The sequence below is a fragment of the Canis lupus genome, chromosome 26 (genome assembly GCF_003254725.2).
Source record: "Canis lupus dingo isolate Sandy chromosome 26, ASM325472v2, whole genome shotgun sequence".
NCBI lineage: Eukaryota > Metazoa > Chordata > Mammalia > Carnivora > Canidae > Canis > Canis lupus.
In genome coordinates this window covers 22,468,830-22,482,943 of record NC_064268.1, presented here as the reverse complement: position 1 = coordinate 22,482,943, position 14,114 = coordinate 22,468,830, and the positions used below count along the sequence as shown (strand labels likewise).

General features: G+C 43.1%; 2 long non-coding RNA genes across 2 annotated transcripts; one reads left to right on the top strand and one right to left on the bottom strand.

Moving 5' to 3' along the window:
- Positions 1 to 2,591: 2,591 nt before the first annotated feature.
- On the bottom strand, positions 2,592 to 4,019 carry LOC125753709 (uncharacterized). Its single transcript, XR_007406139.1, has 3 exons — positions 3,918 to 4,019; positions 3,700 to 3,830; positions 2,592 to 2,728 (listed from the first exon to the last, which is right to left on the bottom strand). It is a non-coding gene; the product is annotated as an uncharacterized LOC125753709 (long non-coding RNA).
- Positions 4,020 to 4,816: 797 nt separating this feature from the next.
- LOC118352354 (uncharacterized) lies at positions 4,817 to 13,771 on the top strand. Its single transcript, XR_007406138.1, has 3 exons — positions 4,817 to 5,201; positions 10,750 to 10,948; positions 13,518 to 13,771. It is a non-coding gene; the product is annotated as an uncharacterized LOC118352354 (long non-coding RNA).
- Positions 13,772 to 14,114: the final 343 nt, after the last annotated feature.

Here is a 14,114-nt window from a genome sequence, read left to right as displayed (position 1 = left end):
TGCTCTGTGGTCTTTCCTTGGGGGCCACTGCTCCAGCCACGTCCAGCTCTTCCCTGGCCACCTCATACTGTGTCCCCTGGATCGCAGATGAGACAGGTGGGCCCTGGACACAGGGAACCCACCCTTGGAGACTGAAATTTAGGCTCCCCAGAAGCAGAGGCTGAGGCAGGAGGGGAGATTCTCCTGCAAGGGATTTACTGATGAAGCACCCTAGGGAGAAACCTGTAAAGAATCCAGAGAAGCTGGACAGAGCCGGGGAAGGAGCCAAGCTAATAGGAGCTCTCAAGAGAGGTCCAGCCACAGCCTGATCCCACAGGGGGCTCTTGGGTATCTACTGCACTGTGGAGTTTGTCCTGCCTCAAGGCCAGGGAGCTGGGCTTCATACCCCACCCTGTTAGTCAGTCCTTGGCCATGGGCCAAGCAGGCTGTATGTGTCACCTCCCAGGCATCTCCTGGCAGGGCAGCTCCCACCAGTTAAGAGAATCCTCCAAAGAAGGATGGAGCCATCAGCTTTTAGTGGCCAACGCCCAGAGCAGCTGGGAAGTCGGCGCACTGGCCTATGAAGAGGCCTGGGCAGGGTACCAACAGCACCCACCACAGGGACCAAATCTCAGTATGTGCAGCAACTCAGTGTGAATCAGAAAGTCTAAGCAGAGACTGAGGACGTGGTGATGAGAAAAAACTGAGTGAAAATTATATAGTTGGATAGATCATTACAAAGTTGTTTCTGAGATTCATTTTACTATCTGACGCTTGTTACCTTTCACTGGATTAATTAAATTGTCTTTTGGCTTTATTTTTACTGATGACAAAAGAGATCTACGTTCACTGTAAATAATTCAGATGCTAAAGTAATTTATCTTTTAGAAAGTAAAACTTGGGGATCCCTGGGTGGCTCAGTGGTTTGGCGCCTGCCTTCAGCCCAGGGTGTGATCCTGGAGTCCCAGGATCGAATCCCACGTCAGGCTCCCTGCATGGAGCCTGCTTCTCCCTCTGCCTGTGTCTCTGCCTCTGTGTGTGTGTGTGTGTCTCTCATGAATAAATAAATAAAATCTTAAAAAGAAAAAGGGAAAGTAAAAGTTACCTGTAATGTCATACAACCTCTCCCATACCCCCATCCTGCCATAACCACTGTTTTTTTTTTTTTAAGATTTTATCCTATTTTTATTATTATTTTTTTTAGGGGGAATGGGGCACAAGGTGAGAGAGAATCCTAAGCAGGCTCCACATCCAGCACAGAGCCCTATGCTGGGCTCAATCTCACAGTCCTGAGATCATGATCTGAGCTAAAATCAAGAGTCAAATGTTTAACGGACTGAGCTACCCCTAAGATTTTATTTTTTTTAAGTAATCTTTACGCCCAATGTGTGGCTTGAATTTACAAACCTGAGATCAAGAGTCACATGCTCTACTGACTAAACCAGCCAGGTGTACCTTGATAATCACTATTAAGAGTTGGAAATTAAAAATAATAATAATAATAATAAGAGTTGGAAATAACAGGGCAGCCCCGGTGGTGCAGCGGTTTAGTGCCGCCTGCAGCCCAGGGCGTGATCCTGGAGACCCTGGAGACCCTGGATCGAGTCCCACATCAGGCATCTCTGTATGATGCCTGCTTCTCCCTCTGCCTCTCTCTCTCTCTGTCTCTATGAATAAATAAATAAAATCTTTAAAAAAATAGTTGGAAATATATATTACCTCCAGTCTTATCCATAGAAATTATAGAAATCATTACTTTGAAAGGTCTGGAAAGCAGAGGAGATCTCATTAAATATGATCCACTAAAAATTCTTAGCAAATATAGTCAATGGTAAATTCGAAAGCTCTCTGAGATGGGGGACAAGACAAAGACTATCACAAATATTCACCAATGTCCTGTAGGCCCTAGGCCATGCAAGATGGCAATAATTAAGAAAAGTTTGGAGAGGGGCACCCGGGTGGCTCAGTGGTTGAGCGTCTGTCTTTGGCTCAGGGTGTGATCCCGGGGTCCTGGGATCGAGTCCTGCACCAGGCTCCCTGCATGGAGCCTGCTTCTCCCTCTGCCTGTGTCTCTGCCTCTCTCTGTGTGGCTCTCATGAATAAATAAATAAAATCTAAAATTAAAATAAGAAAGAAAGAAAGAAAAGTTTGGACAGAAAGAAGTCAAACTGCCATTATTCAATAGTGACATGATTAGGCACAGGGAAAGCCCAAATGAATCGAAAAATAAAGTATTAGAATAAATAAGTTACTGTGGCATGTTTGCTAGATACAGGTCAATATAAAAAAACATACTTCTACACACAGCACCAGTTATAAAATGAAATGTAAAAAAGTATCATGTACAATGACATCAAAATTGAAGTTTCTAGAAATCGGTATTTTTAAAAAGTTGTGCATAGGGGCATAAGCTGGCTCAGTGGTAGAGTGTACAACTCTTGATCTCAGGGTTGAAAGTCCAAGCCTGGCATTAAGTCTAGAAATTACTTAAACATAAAATTTTTTTAAAAAAAACAACAAAGCTATGCAGATCTCTATACAAAAACAAAACAAACCTATAAAACATTATTGAAAAAAAAATTATTGAAAAGAAGTGAAAGGGGCACCTGGGTGACTCCGCAGTTGAGCGTCTACCTTTGGCTCAGGTCATGATCCCAGGGTCCTGAGATCGAGTCCCACCTTGGGCTCCATGCTTGGCAGGGAACCTACTCCTCCCTGTGCCCGTGTCTCTCATGAATAAACAAAATCTCTGAAAAAAAAAAAAAAAAAGAAGTGAAGGATTTTGGAGACACTGCGCAGGCATCTCATATTAAGCCTTTTACATAGATAGGACCTGTGTGGGTGGGTAGTTTCTGTCCCTTCCCTAGGCTATACCATCTTTCCATAAGCATTGAACAAATCAATAGCGATGTTTACTTGTCAGGAACAGCCAGAAATACATGACATGCACACTTCCCTTTATCTTCAGAACAATCCTGCCAACTATTACTCTCCATTGCACAAGAGGAAACTGAGGGTCATGGTGCAGCCACTCTGGAAAACTGTGTGGAGGTTCCTCAAAGAGTTAAAAATAGACCTGCCCTACGACCCAGCAATTGCACTGTTGGGGATTTACCCCAAAGATACAGATGCAGTGAAACGCCGGGACACCTGCACCCCGATGTTTATAGCAGCAATGGCCACAATAGCCAAACTGTGGAAGGAGCCTCGGTGTCCATGGAAAGATGAATGGATAAAGAAGATGTGGTTTATGTATACAATGGAGTAATACTCAGCTATTAGAAATGACAAATACCCACCATTTAGCTTCAACGTGGATGGAACTGGAGGGTATTATGCTGAGTGAAGTAAGTCAGTCGGAGAAGGACAAACATTATATGTTCTCATTCATTTGGGGAATATAAATAATAGTGAAAGGGAATATAAGGGAAGGGAGAAGAAATGTGTGGGAAATATCAGAAAGGGAGACAGAACATAAAGACTCCTAACTCTGGGAAACAAACTGGGGGTGGTGGAAGGGGAGGAGGGCGGGGGGTGGGGGTGAGTGGGTGATGGGCACTGAGGGGACACTTGACAGGATGAGCACTGGGTGTTATTCTGTATGTTGGTAAATTGAACACCAATAAAAATTATTTTATTAAAAAAAAAAAACTAGGGTGATAAAGGGGCATCTAGGTGGCTCAGTCAGTTAAGCATCTGCCTTCAGCTCAGGTCACTGACCTTGGAGTCCTGGGATCAAGCCCCATGTCTGGCTCCCTGTTCGGTGGGGAGTTTGCTTCTCCCTCTGCCTCTTCTCCCACTTGGGCTTTCTCTCTCTCTCTCAATCTTTGTCTCTCAGAAGTAAATAAAATCTTTAAAAAAAAAAAAAAAAGAGAAGAAACTGAGGGTCAGAAAGTTTAAATAACTTGCCCAAAGTCACCCAGACAGCAAATTCTCACCCAGGCCTGTCTGACTCAGGAAACACTGCTCAGAATCACCAGTCAATGGCTGGAAACTCAATCTTCAGGTTTAGGGTGAGGCAATCCTTTGAAGTCCAAGGCTGTAGGAACATTTATAAAATGAATGTTAAAAATTCCATAAAGTAGCAAGGGCTGATCTTCATGCCAAAAACCCTAGGTGCGAGTTCATTTGGGGTGACTATTGGCAGGAATGGCATCCCCTGCAGGTGCAGGGAAGACGTCCGGCCACTAGGTGGCCCTGCAGTCCTTTGCGGCGCCAGCTCCCTCCGCTTAGCTGGTTTGTTCCTCGTGGTCAAACCACAGGAGACCAGAGAAATGAGAAAAATAAGCACAATGTAGAGCATTTTTTTAAAAAGCTTAATGTACTAAATTTAAAAGCCCATTCTACATTCTTCCTATTCTTTGGGTGGTAACAGACGATTGTTCCTATCACCCCCACCCCAAGCCCCACCTTTGAAAAAAAGACTCTACTCCCCTGACCACCACCTTTAAAAAAATTTTTACTGAATTATGAATTCTGAAAGTCTGGAATCAGTACAGTACCAGCTTCCATGAAAAAAAAAACGGATCCAAGTCAAATATCTTAATGCGATTTAAAGATTCCAGTCCTCAGAGCAGCATTTCTGGAAATAAACGGGCTACAGTGCCTACAAAAGTTAAATACCATCATGTGCATTATATTTAGAAACTCTTTTTTTCTTTCACTGATAGTGAAATGAAAAGATGTTGATAAAAAGAGTCATGACATGGAGGAAACTCAGAGTCAGTAGGAATTTCCCCAGGGAAATATTGACATCAATTCTTTTTTTTTTTTTTTTAAGATTTTATTTATTTATTCACAAGAGACACCGAGAGAGAGAGAGAGAGAGAGAGAGAGAGAGAGAGAGAGAGAGAGAGGCAGAGACACAGGCAGAGGGAGAAGCAGGCTCCAAGCAGGGAGCTGACGTGGGACTCGATCCCAGGCCTCCAGGATCACACCCAGGGCTGAAGGTGGTGCTAAACTGCTGAGCCACCAGGGCTGCCCTTGACATCAATTCTTAAATAGTTGCACCGTCAGGAGGATACAAACGTATGGGAAATGGGTTCTAGAGGAAGTAAAGCAAAGTCTTTTAGCCCATGGAAGATCAAGGCCCAATGGAGGAGGTCAGAAGAAAGCTCAGACTGCCACAGGGGACTGGGGATGTTCTGAAATGGAAAGGAGAGCAAGACGGAAGAGGAATCCTGGATGACAGACTATAGTCTCTTGTTTCGCACTTAAAAATGGTGAGTGTGCATGTCCCTGGCCGTGGCCAAAAGCGTCAGAGCCCCAGGGATGGGTGTAGAAGACCATTCAGTTATAGGCACTAGCCATGTTTTTGTTTTGTTTTGTTTTTTTCCTTCAGAATTGTTGAAATCTAAAACTTTCTGCTTGGCTTTTGCTCCCAGAAATCTCCACTCACTCCTGTTGCCCTCACCCACAGCTAGCCAGCAATCTGCTGCTATTTCTTGGCATTGCTTGAAATTCTACTTTAGTGTTTCTTTACCCTAATAATTTCCTGAAGCTTACTCATGCCAGTCACAATTACTGTTATACTTCTTGAATTTTCACAGTAACAATAATTTCTCCCAAGTCACCAGTGAGGAGGCTGAGACTACAGACAGATGTGGCAAATGTCTCATCGTGATGTTTCCTCCTGGTTATGTAGGTGGATCCTGGGTTCTGCCCATGGCTCCAGAGGCTGGGCTGAGGGTGGGGTGGCCTGGAGCTGTGGAGGGTGGAGTGTCAGAGGAATTAGAATCTGAGTCCCTGTGAGGAAACCCAGGGAAAGTCCCAAGTGTCAAGTTCAGGAAAGTATGTGTTGGGCAAGAATCTGATGGGAAGCCAAGGCTGGGCACCTGAGAGCGAGCAATATGGGCCAAGAAGTTTGGGAAGAAGTGTGGTAAAGATTCCCAGAAATAATAGGGTTGAAGGCCAAGAGTGTTCTGGGGGTGCAGATGGAATCCAGAACCCGAGATGGTGAAAGGTGACAAGAAAACAGACCCGGTGTCCTGGTTCCTGTCGAAGGTCCCAGACATTAGACACACCTGGGAAGGTGGAGAAGAAAGTCCTCGGCTAAGACAACTGTCTTCCAATTCTCCCATTTAGTCTCTTCCCCCTGGGTGCTGTGAGCCCTAAAATTAACCCCATGTTTCCTGAATAGGAAATGAGCATTCAAAAGAGTTCAATACGTTCTAGGTTCCCATTTTAAAAAATATATTTACATATATACATTTTTAAATATTGATTGATTGATTGATCGATTGGAGAGAGAGAGAGAGAGAGAGAGCACAAGCTGGGGGAGGGGCAGAGAGAGAGGGAGAAGCAGACTCCCTACTGAGCAGGGAGCCTGATGTGGGGCTTGATCCTAGGACCCTGGAATCGTGACCTGAGCCAAAGGCAAATACTTGACCTACTGAGCCACCCAGATGCCTGGATTTTTAAAAAAATAGATTTAAGGAGCTCTACCTGGGTAGAGCACAAGACTCTTTATTTCAGGGTTGTGAGTTCAAGCCCCACATTCAGTATAGAGATTAGTTAAAATATATTTTAAAACATATGCATATAGCTTGTTTTGTTTTTAGTCAAAGCAGATTTAAAAGGCTTACAACAGGGGAACATGGGTGGCTCACTCGGTTAGGCATCTGACTCTTGGTTTTGGCTCAGGTCATGATCTTGGGATCATAAGATGGGGCTCTGAGCTCAGCCTGGAAACTGCTTGGGTTTCTCTCTCTCTCCCTCTCCCTCTGCCCCTCCTGTTGGCATGGGCATGCACTCCCTCTTTCTAAAATAAACGAATAGGGATGCCTGGGTAGCTCAGTGGTTGAGTGTCTGTCTTAGGCTCAGGCCGTCATCCTGGAGTCTCAGCATCAAGTCCTGCATCAGGCTCCCTGCAGGGAGCCTGCTTCTCCCTCTGCCTTTGCTCTGTCTCTCTCTCTCTGTTTCTCCCCTGAATAAATAAATAAAATCTTTAAAAAAATAATAAAATAAAAATAACAAATAAATAAAATTTTTTATTTTTTTTAATTTTTTTTTAAATTTTTATTTATTTATGATAGTCACAGAGAGAGAGAGAGAGGCAGAGACATAGGCAGAGGGAGAAGCAGACTCCATGCACCGGGAGCCTGATGTGGGATTCGATCCTGGGTCTCCAGGATCGCTGCCCTGGGCCAAAGGCAGGCGCCAAACCGCTGCGCCACCCAGGGATCCCCAATAAATAAAATCTTTAAAAGGCTTACAACGAAATCCAGGTTGCCTATCCTACCCTTCCCCTCTCCCCAGTCTTACTCCTCAGAGGCAACTTCTTTGCTATTACTTCCTGTTATGTCACCTCTATTTTGTTCTCACTCTTTTTTTAAGATTTTGTTCTTAAGTAATCTCTACACCCACCGTGGGATTCCAACTCACAAACCTGAGATCAAGAGTCATATACTCTGGCTGCCCAGGTGGCTCAGAGGTTTAGTGCCGCCTTCCATCCAGGGTGTGATCCTGGAGACCCAAGATGGAGTCCCACATTGGGTTCCCTGCATGGAGCCTGCTTCTCCCTCTGCCTGTGTCTCTGCCTCTCTGTGTCTCTCATGAATAAATAAATAAAATCTTAAAAGAAGAAAAAAAAAAGAGTCACATACTCCACCTACTGAGCCAGCCAGGTGCCCATGTCATCTCCATTTTTCTAAATAATAACCTTACATTGCTCTATGTCAACTTCCACACAAGGAATTCTCTTTTCACAACCATTTCCACTTCTCCTCATTCTCCCAATGTATTTTATGCCACCATTTTTATTAATGGTATGCATTGTTACAATGTCATTCAAAGCTGAGATGCATAGCGTATTATAAACTTTTTCTTTTACAACTTTTTGTTTTTCCTGTAATTAATAACTACCGTGTTTTTATTACCTTACTTTTAATGTATCTATTATTTTCTGTGTTTGTTTTTTACCACTTAGTATATCTTTTTTAAAATTCCTTATCGAGGGATGCCTGGGTGGCTCAGCAGGTTGAGCGTCTGCCTTAGGCTCAGGGTGTGATCCCAGAGTCCTGGGATCGAGTCCCACATCGGGTTCCCTGCATGGAGCTGCTTCCTCCCTCTTTGCCTGTCTCTGTGTGTCTCTCATGAATAAATAAATAAAATATTTAAAAAAATATAAAATAAAATTCCTATCTAGAACCTTCCTGCCCCAATGCAGACTGCTTGCACTCTTAGCCTGTGACATCACCTTTCTCCTCAGATTCCTTTTAAACCAATCCTATCCTATGTGGGATTCCCTGTTTCCTGTATCCCATGCCTTCCCTTCTTGGGATAATTCCTTATTCTCATGAAGCACATTTGGCCTTAACTTATTTAAACATATTCAATATACATTTAAAAAAAAATTAAAAAAAAATAAAAAATAAAAATAAAAATAAACAAATTTTATTTTATTTTTTAATATTTATTTATTTATGATGGACCTAGAGAGAGAGAGAGAAAGACGAGAGAGAGAGGCAGAGACACAGGAGGAGGAAGAAGCAGGCTCCATGCAGGGAGCCTGACGTGGGACTCGATTCCGGGACTCCAGGATCGCGCCCTGGGTCAAAGGCAGGCGCTAAATCGCTGAGCCACCCAGGGATCCCCCTCAATATACATTATTAACAGTTAATTTAGATATAATCACATTCTATACAGTTAACTGGATTAACATGTAAAATTACCCTCCTAACCCCTCCCACCATACTGCCACCCCAGTCCCTGACAACCACTTTTCTGTCTTTATAAACTTAAGCATTGGGCAGGCAGCCCGGGTGGCTCAGCGGTTTGGCACTGCCTTCGGCCCAGGGTGTGATCCTGGATACCCAGGATCGAGTCCCGTGTCGGGCTCTCCGCATGGAGTCTGCTTCTGCCTCTGCCTCTCTCTCTGTGTCTCTCATGAATAAATAAATAAAATCTTTAAAAAAAACATATATATATATAAACTTGTGTGCTATAGACATTTCTATAAATGGAATCATAGAATAAGTGGCCCTTTATGTGAAGACTGGCTTCCTTCACTCAGCGTAAAGTGTTCAAGAGTTATCCATGTTGTAGTGTGTCAAGACTTTGTTCATTCGTCTACAATCATGGCGAAATACACATAAAATTTGCCATCTTAACCATTTTTAAGTATACAGTCTAATATGGAATGCCTGGGTGGCTCAGCGGTTGAGCATCTGGCTTTGGCTCAGGGCATGATCCCCAGATGCAAGATCAAGTCCCTCATCGGGCTCCCTGTGAGGAGCCTGCTTCTCCCTCTGCCTGTCTCTGCCTCCCTCTCTGTCTCTCATGAATAAATAAATACAATCTTTAAAAAAAAAAGTATAAGGTTTAATAATGTTAAGTACATTCACATTGTTGAACAACCATCACCACCATCCATCTCTAGGACTCTTCTCATCTGGTAAAACTGAAACTCTATGCTCATCAAAGAGCTCCCTGTTACCCCTCCCCTCAGGCCCTGGAAATTATTATTTTACTTTCTGCATCTGTGAACTTGGCTACTCTAGGTACCTCATATCAGTGGAATCATACACTGGCTTGTGACTGGCTTATTTGACTTAGCATGATGTCCTCAAGTTTCATTCTTGTTGCAGAATTTCTTTCCTTTTAGAGCTTGAATATTATTCCCTTACATGTCTATGCCACATTTTGTTTATCCATTCATCCATTGATGAACACTTGTGTTGCTTCCACCTTTTGGCTATTTATGAATAATGTTGCTGTGAACATGCATGTACAATTATCTTGAGTCCCTGCTTTCAATTCTTTTTATTGCCAAATTATGTTCCATTGTATGGATATAACAAATTTTATTCATCCATTCATTGTTTGATGGACATTGGGTTGTCTCTACTTTTTGGCTATTAAGAATAATGCTGCTATGAAAATTTATGTGCAGCCTGCTACCTGACTGGCTCAGTTGGTAGAGCATGCTACTTTTGATCTGGGGGCTGTGGGTTCAAGCCCTGCATTGGCTGTGGAGATGAGTTAAAAATAAAATCTTTAGGGGTGCCTGGGTGGCTCAATTGGTTGAGCATCCAACTCTTGGTTTCAGCTCAGGTTGTGATCCCAGAGTTGTGAGATCAAGCCCTGTGTCGTGTTGAGCTCTTTGCTCACTGGGGAGTCTGCTTCTCTCCCACTCTCTCTCTCCCTCTGCCCCTCCCCTGGCTCATGTATACACACACTCTCTTTCTCAAATAAATAAATAAATAAATTGTACAAAATAAATAACATAAAATAATAAAATAAAATAAAATAATTAGGGCACCTGGGTGGTGCATTTGGTTAAATGTCCAACTCTTGGTTTCGTCTCAGTTCCTGATCTCAGGGTTCTGAGATCAAGCCTCAAATCAGGGTCTGCACCGGGTTGGAGTTTGCTTAAGATTATCTCTCCCTCTCCCTCTGTCCCTCTTCTCTGCTCTCTCTCTTTTTCTGGTAAATAAATAAAACTTCAAAAATAATAATAAAATAGGGGTGCCTGGATGGCTCAGTCACTTAAGTGTCTGCCTTTGGCTCAGGTCATGCATGATCCCAGGATCCTGGGATTGACCCACCCTTTGGGCTCCCTGCTCAGCAGACAGCCCACTTCTCCCTCTCCCTCTGCTACTTCTCCTACTTGTGCTCTCTCTCTGTCAATAAATAAATAAAATCTTTTTAAAAAATAATAAATAAATAAAAATAAAATCTTTAAAAGAAAGAAAAAATTGTTTTATTTTATTTTTATTTATTTATTTATTTATTTATTTATTTATTTATTTATTTATTTATTTATTATAGTCACACACAGAGAGAGAGAGAGAGAGAGAGAGAGGCAGAGACACAGGCAGAGGGAGAAGCAGGCTCCATGCACGGGGAGCCCGACGTGGGATTCGATCCCGGGTCTCTAGGATCACGGCCTGGGCCAAAGGCGGCACTAAACCAGTCAGCCACCAGGGCTGCCCCAAGAAAGAAAATTTATGTACAAGTTTTTGCGCAGGTATGTTTTCATTTCTCTTGGTTATATACCTAGGAGTGGAACTGCTAAGTCATATGGTGACTCTATGTTTCTTGTTTTGAGAAACTGGCAGGCTATTTTCCAAAGCAGCTGCACCATTTTAAACACTGTACCTATTAGCAGTGTTGTGAGGGCTGGTTCCAATTTCTATCATCATTGACACTTGTTAGTAAGTCTTTTTTTTTATAGCCCAGTGGGTGTGACATGGTACTTCATTGTGCTTTTGATTTGCATTTCCCTGATGACTAATGATGTTGAGCATCTTTTCATGTGCTTTTTGTCATTTTTATTTCTTCTCTGGAGAAATGTTTATTCAGATCTTTTACTTGGTTCTCATGGGATTATTTGGGTTTTTAAATATATATATATAATTTATATATTATATATATATATATTTTTAATTTTTTATTTATTTATTTATTTATGATAGTCACAGAGAGAGAGAGAGAGAGAGAGGCAGAGACACAGGCAGAGGGAGAAGCAGGCTCCATGCACCGGGAGCCCGATGTGGGATTCGATCCCGGGTCTCCAGGATCGCGCCCTGGGCCAAAGGCAGGCGCTAAACCGCTGCGCCACCCAGGGATCCCTATATATTATATATATTTATAATAATATATAATTTATATATTCTAAATATAAGTGCCTTATCAGTTACAGATTTGCAATTTTTTTTCTCCCCTTCTGTGGGTTGGCAAGGTATGTTTTTTGAGTCCTTGAATGTTTGAAGAAATTTTTTATTCCATCCTGACACTTGATTAGTGGGTTTGGCTGAGTCTCAAAGTTCTGGAGACAGAGGAGTCCAAGACCAAATTCTAGCCTAATTCAGTCTCTGGTGAGGGCTCTCCTCCTGGCTTGCACGTAGTTGCTTTCTCATTGTGTGCTCACATGACCTCCTTGTGCAGCCTTGAGTGCTCTTTGGTGTCTCTCTTTTTTTAAGATTTTATTTATTTATTCACAAGAGACACACAGAGAGGCAGAGGGAGAAGCAGGCAGAGGGAGAAGCAGGTTCCATGCAGGGAGCCCGATGCGGGACTCGATCCTGGGACCTTGGGATCACAACCTGGGCCAAAGGCAGATAGATGCTCAACCGCTGAGCCATCCAGGCATCCCAGGATTTTATTTATTTACTTGAGAGAGCGATCAAGCAAGAGAGGATGAGTGGTGGAGAGGGGCAAAGGGAGAGGGACAAGCAGACTCCCCACTGAGCAGGGAGCCCAATGTGGGGCTCCATCCCAGGGTGCCAAGACCATGACGTGAGCCGAAGGCAGACACTTACCCCACTGAGCCATCCAGGCGTCCTTCCATTTTAATTTTTTTTCCATTTTAATTTTTTAAATGAGGTAGAATTACCATCAATAAAATGCACAGATCTTGGGGCACCTGTGTGACTTAGCCTGTGTGGGGCACCTGTGTGACTCAGTTAAGTATCGGACTCTTGATTTCTGCTTGGGTCGTGACCTCAGGGTCAGGAGATTGAGTCCTGCTTCGGCTTTGCACTCAGTGGGGAGTCCACTTGAGATTCTCTCTTCCCTTTCCCTCTGCCCCTCCCTGCTCACTCATTCTCTCTCTAAATAAACAAATAAATACAATCTTTATTTTATTTATTTTATTTTTTTAAAGATTTTATTCATTCATTCATGAGACAGAGAGAGAGAGAGAGGCAGAGACACAGGCAGAAGGAGAAACAAGCCCCACAAGAAACAAGGAGCCCGACATGGGACTCGATCCTGGGACTCTATTACCAAAGATTAGTTTAACCTGTTCTTGAACTTCATATATACAGATTCATACAGATTATATACTCTTGTATCTGGCTCCTATCACTTAACATAATGTTTTGCTTGGTTTTTATTTAGGTGAAATTCATAGAGCCCAAAGTATACAATTCAGTGGCATTTAGTACATTCACAATGTTGTGAAACCATTACCTCTATCTAATTCCAAAACGTTTTCATCACTCAAGAGAAGACCCCATCGCCATTCAGTTGTGAGTCTCTGGTTTTTCCCCACCCCTGCACTTGGCAACCCACTAATCTGCTGTCTAATTTTTACCTTCTATGGCTCATCAGTTCTCAACTGTCTGGTAAAATCTCACAAGTGGAGAAGAATTGGGGCACCTGGGGGGCTCAGTGGTTGAGCATCTGCCTTTGGGTCAGGTCATGATCCCGGGGTCCTAGGATCCAGTCCCACATCAGGCTCCCCATAGGGAGACTGTGTCTCCCTCTGCCTGTGTCTCTGCCTCTCTCTCTCTGTCCCTCATGAATAAATAAATGAATTAAAAAAAAAGTGGAGAGGAATTACTTAAAAGGGCTCCAAGGAAAGGAAGCAAGATAAAAACAACACCAGGTAAAGTAAAATTAAGCCAGATGAGGGACGCCTGGGTGGCTCTGTGGTTGAGCGTATGCCTTTGGCTCGGGATCACGTCCCACATTGGGTTCCCTGCAGGGAACCTGCTTCTCGCTCTGCCTGTATCCCTGCCTCTCTCTCTCTCTCTCTCTCTCTCTCTCTCTGGTCTCTCATGAATAAATAAATAAAATATTTTTTTTTAAAGCCAGATGATAAAGCCATGAAGGACAGCAGTCCTCACACCGTCAAGATGAAACCTATTCTCTTCATCTTGAGCAGAAGGTCCCTGGTCAAATCACCCTTGAAGATTGTGGTGGTGCTATCTACATAAGTGATGTTTATTTTCCTATGGACAAAGCACAATTCGGCGGCAATGTTGAAAGAGAAAAGTCCCCCAGCTGGCTCCTTCAGCAAATGGCATTGACATAAAGACCAAAGTAAATGTTAGCAACCTACAAACAGCAGCAGGTGTTTTAAATACAAGAATAGCAGCCACCGGGGAGAACTGTGACCACCTGCTAAATAGCATCTACTCAGAATTCATTTGAAACAGTCACAACAGGGATGATTTCTGACTTGTGGGTGCCTTCTATTATTGGGTTTTCATAGGGGGTTTTGGTATGTTTCTTCTAGCATTGCAGGTGATTTTTAGATAATTTCTTTTTTTTTTTTAAGATTTTATTTATTTATTCATCAGAGAAACAGGAAGAGGCAGAGACAAAGGCAGAGGGGAAAGCAGGGTCTCCACAGGAACTCCAGGATCATGCCCTGAGCCAAAGGCAGACAGACGGTCAACCACTGA